General features: G+C 37.8%; 1 protein-coding gene across 1 annotated transcript in view; it reads right to left on the bottom strand.

Moving 5' to 3' along the window:
* The window catches only part of CNTN4 (contactin 4), a 1263733-nt gene that overhangs the window by 994919 nt on the left and 263516 nt on the right, over positions 1-5298 (bottom strand). The window contains exon 3 of the mRNA XM_045290662.1: positions 3206-3347. The gene's annotated coding sequence lies outside the window, so the exon portion shown is untranslated. The remainder of the gene's footprint in view (positions 1-3205; positions 3348-5298) is intronic.

Here is a 5298-nt window from a genome sequence, read left to right as displayed (position 1 = left end):
GACATGCTCTTTAAATGAAATTTCTAATAATGCCTAGGCTTATATTGGGAATATTCTAAATTTACAACTAGGATATTTTTATTAATTCTTATTTCAAAGAACTCTAAACAGTTACATTCTTTTAAGGGAACTATAGTGATTTAGTTACAACTTCACAGCTCAAATGGGCCAGTAACAGGGGGATAGACCCCTGATTCCATCCCTTAATATGTAGGAAGACACAAGAATACTATACTCCCTTTGGGGGCCAATTTACACTAATGGAGAAAAAAATACATGCATCAATTATACTTGACTGACTCATACTCTCTTCCTGGATAGGAAACCTTTCATTTTACTTATTAAGCCCTGCTTCCTTATGCATAATGTTCATAATGATGTTCAATGAACAATATGTTCAATAATGAACATAATTGCCAAATGAACATAAAAATTGCATGTCCGCCTAGTAGTGTTGTGGGGAAAGCTGAGTAGGACAAACCATGCAAAAAACACTGCCAAGCTCATAGTATGCACAAAATAAATACTACCTATCATTATAAAATTATTTTTAAATCACCAAAAGTGTATTAGCCTTTCTATTTTCACACTCATACCATTTACATGATATCAAAATCATTTTAAGAGACAATTAAATTCAGTTATACTTTCATTATAAACTTTAAAATATTCTATCTGAAAAGGTAACACACCAACAAGGGCATTAAGAGCATCAGCAATCTCCAGTCAGAAAGATTAAGTCCAGGAGGGTTGAACAATTCAGTTACATCTCTAATAAAGACACTGGCTATACAACACAAATAGTTAAGCCCTCAGCTACTAACTGAGAGGTTAGCAGCTCACACAGAAGCCCCTCAGAGAAAGACCTGGCTGTTTTCATCCAAGACAGCACTCGTTGAAAATATATGCAACACAATACGCCTCTAAAACATACGGGATGATCATGAATCAGAATTGACTCTATAGATACAGGTATGACTTCATAGTACCATACAAAGACCAGACTGACTATCTCATCCAGAGAGTGTCAACTCACAGCGACCAGATAGGTACAGCTGCCCCCATGGATTTCTGATACCGCAACTCTTTAGGAGAGTAGAAACCCCCTTCTTGATCCTGAGGAGTGACTGGTGGTTTCAAACTGCTGACCCTGTGGTTAAGAGTCTAATGTGTAACCACCATGAAAATACAAAGGTGCCTGAAACTCATGAAAGTCTGCAGAGCTTCTTAGCTCAAAATAGGAAACAGCAGCAGCTGGCAAGGCTAGACCCTTTCCAAATACTTCAGAACTGAACCATCAGGACAAAAACAACCCTTCTCTAGTGACAGGCAAGAGCATGATGATAATGTTAATGGGAATACAACTTTTCTCTAGTTCCTAAATGCTTCCTCGCCCCCATCCCTTGCCCCCCACTATCATGATCCTAATTCTACCTTAAAAATCCTACTAGACCAGATGATGTACACTGATATAGATAGGGACTGGAAATACAGGGAATCCAGGGCCGATGATCCCTTCGGGACCAGTGGTGAGATTTGCAATACCCGGAGGGTGGAGGGAGGGTAGCGTGGAAAGGGGGAACCGATTATAAGGATCTACATATAACCTCCTCTCTGGGGGATGGACAACAGAAAAGCAGGTGAAGGGAGACGTCGGACAGGGCAAGATATGAAAAAATAATAATTTATAAATTATCAAGGGTTCATGAGGGAGTGGGGAGTCGGGAGGGTGGGAGAAAAAATGAGGAGCTGATGGCAGGGGCTTAAGTGGAGAGCAAATGTTTGAGAATGATGAGGGCAATGAATATACAAATGTGCTTTATACAAGTGATGTATGTATGGATTGTGATGAGTTGTATGAACCCCTAATAAAATGATTTTTTAAAAAAGCAACAAACCAGGAAAAAAAGTCAGAGGAACTCTGTACTGCATCCAGCTCTCACGGATTCGCAGCACTGTCCGATTTAGTCACTCACTACCATCAGTCGATTCCACCTCCCAATGACCCTGCAGAACAGAGTAGAATGGCTCCTATGGATTTCTGAGAGTGTAACTTTTTACAGGAGTAGAAAGTCTCATCTTTCTCCAGAGGAGCAGCTGATTGTTTTGAACTGCTGATCTTGTGGTTAGCACCCCAACTCTTAACCATTTTGCCAGTTGGGCTCCAGGAGAGAAGAAACAGTAGTCTCTACTTTGCCCAGTACAGTCAGAATTTCTTCCTATCTTTCTTTTGTTTAATTGCTGTCCTAATGAAAATAGTGTATTTACCTAGCAATAAATGCATAGATTATCACCATCATTAAAAGTCTCTCATAATTGCATTACAAGTTCCTGGGTGACGGAAATAATTAATGCTCTCAAGCCCACCAAGAAGTGCTGTACAAAGAGTTTGTTTTCCTACTTCTGAAAAAATGTTCTGATAAAACCCTCTGGGGCGCACTTCTGCTCTGATAAGCATGGGATTGCCAGGAGTTGGAATGAACTCAACAGCAACTGATTTTAAGCGTTCTGGACAGTATACCTTCAAATAATCAATAGAAAATATATCTCTGAAATAATGTTTGAACCTGAGCTTTCTCCCTTACTTCCTACATGAATCTAAGCAAGACTCAGTTTTCCTAGCTATAAATAGTGCCATTATAAACTACTCTACTAGGTTCTTGTAAAGAACAAATGTGATAATGTATTGAAATTATCTGATAAATAGCAAGTATTCAAAAAACCATGCTTCTCATAATTATTACAAGTACTATGGACTGCCTAAGTGTAAAGAAATCTGTCTTGGAAAAAGTACGGTGAGAATGAAGGTTTCTTAGAAATAAAGATTGTAAGCCTTTGTCTCCTGTACTTTGGAAGCTTTATCAGGAGTGATCAGTCGCTAGAAACTGATATTATGCTTGGTAAAGTGGAGGAACAGCGAAAAGAGGACAATCCATGACAAGACAGAGTGACACAGTGGCTTCAACAAATGGCTCAATTGCAAAGATGGCTCAGGACTTCACAGTGTTTTATTTTGTTGTACTTAGGTCTTTGTGAATCAGAACCAACTGGATGGTACCTAACCACAACAATTATTATTATAGCATTCCAACATCAAGGGATACCATGAAGCCCAAGGAAAGAGATGCCATTTGATAACTGGCCATGTTTTAAAAGGCCCCCTCACTTAAAGGGATTTCACTCACAATTATTTTGTTTGACTTACATTTTTATGGGATTTTCCACCACTAAATCAGCAGTTATTTCTCATATATGTTTTCTTTCTTCACAAGTAGTTAAAGACCAATCTGCGAAGTTATTTCTCATATATGTTTTCTTTCTTCACAAGTAGTTAAAGACCAATCTGTCTGGGAGGCAAGGTCACAAAGACATCAAATTATCTGTGTTTATTTCCCAGATTTCCATTCACGTTGCTTGAAATAATTTAGTATTAACATCAGGGTTACTAAACTACTAAGCAAGAGATTACATTTAAATATATTTCCAATGTGAAATGCAATGCATTTCTAATCATGCTGACTAGTTACAAGCAAAACAAATGAGCCTTTGATTATTTTATCATATTCACAACAAATACTATCAACCACAGAGATCTCTAATGGCTTCTTTCATGCACACTCCAAATAAAACACAAGGCAAAATAATACATAACGGGCTTTAGAGTTATTAAAGGATAATCGCATCCTTGGGACTTCCACTGGGCACCGTAAGTGGCACCGCTAGAATATGATTATCTCTCGATAACAAGGGTCCCTGCAGTACTCACAAAGTGAGAAAAAGTCATTACTATAGGGAAAGTGTGTATTTACTTGACTGAAACATAAAGCTACCAATTTGAGCTAATGAACAATGTGACTTTTCCTGAGGTGACAGTATAACACCATGTAGGAGATCTTTCATCAGGGTTGCACAGGGCACTGTCACCTTGGAGACTATGGGTTGAAGAGCCATTTTCTGGAAAACTCCTTTCTGGGGTCTAGAGGATGCTGAAGAGCCTAGAGATCTATGAATCTATGTAAGACAGGGAGGAAACTGAGGGTAGCAATGGGAATGACTCATGCTGTACATCAGCTGTAAAGTTAGAAACTTGCAATTCTGAGCTTCACACATTGTTCTAATGTAACAGAATTAGAGCAGCTCACTTGATCCCAGGACCTGTCTACACTAGATCCCAGGACAAACCACAACGACATTGAAAAAGAAACTGTAATGTTCAGTCTTCGAACTAGGATCCTGGAGTGAAAATACAAGCCTAAGAGTATGTGGAGGCAGCCATCAAGAATTAAAAACGTCTGATACATAATACAAAGCTTGACTTGCCTTAAAAATGGTTAGAAAAAAATAATCAAGTCACGGAAAACTACTCAGAACTATCATATTTTCTGGTCTCTGTAATGTTTTGATTTAGAAAGACCAGAAAATATGATAGTAGACAAGAGTCACTTTCTTGAATCTTCATGTTTGAACCAATAAAATGGGCAAATGATTCTTAAAGTGAGGTATTTATCTTACAATACTTTATTTCTCAAATGGTCCACCAGCGGTAAAAGTTTACTCTATTTATAATCATTAGTACAAGTCTAGAAAGTATGTGGCAACTATTCAGATTACTGGTGCCACTATCAAGTGACCATTGGAATGCTAACCACAAGGTCACCTATTCAAACCAGCAATTGCTCCATGGGAGAAAGATGAGGCTATGTACTCCCCTGAAACCTTAAGCCTCAAAACCCTATGTAGGAACTTTATGAGTTGGAATCAATTTTAAGCCATGGGAATTATTATTTGGGGAATATCTCTGGAACTGTTCTTGGCACTGTGGCCTATAAGGTACTATCCTCAAAAAAATCTAAATTCTTAAAATATTTGAAAAATCATTATCAATTTTAAACCTTCACTATAACCAAGATCCAAGGATTATTTTGCTCTAAATCAGTGATTATACTACAATTATTACTATTATCATTATTATTATCTGGCCATGTTTGGAGACATTTTTGGATGTCATAACCAAAGGTGAGCTGTTTCCTCTTGACACCTACTGGGTAAAGAACAATGAAGCTGCTAAACCTTTAATGTGCAGGGTCCTACTCTAAACATAGGTACTTCCTGTTAGCATTTGCTCAACTCATAATATAAATGACAAGTGGGTCACATTTACAGCATTGTGCTGTTAAAATCTGCCATATCTGCTTTTGCATCCAAGGAATAAAAAAGGGAAATGATTGTTAGTGTATGGAAACATTTAAATATAACCCTTACATTTCTACCAAATGAAAACGACCAGGTTTATGAAAG

The sequence above is a fragment of the Echinops telfairi genome, unplaced genomic scaffold (genome assembly GCF_000313985.2).
Source record: "Echinops telfairi isolate 266 unplaced genomic scaffold, ASM31398v2 ScPeMD7_49;HRSCAF=173, whole genome shotgun sequence".
NCBI classification, from domain to species: domain Eukaryota; kingdom Metazoa; phylum Chordata; class Mammalia; order Afrosoricida; family Tenrecidae; genus Echinops; species Echinops telfairi.
This window is presented reverse-complemented; position numbering and strand designations above follow the sequence as displayed.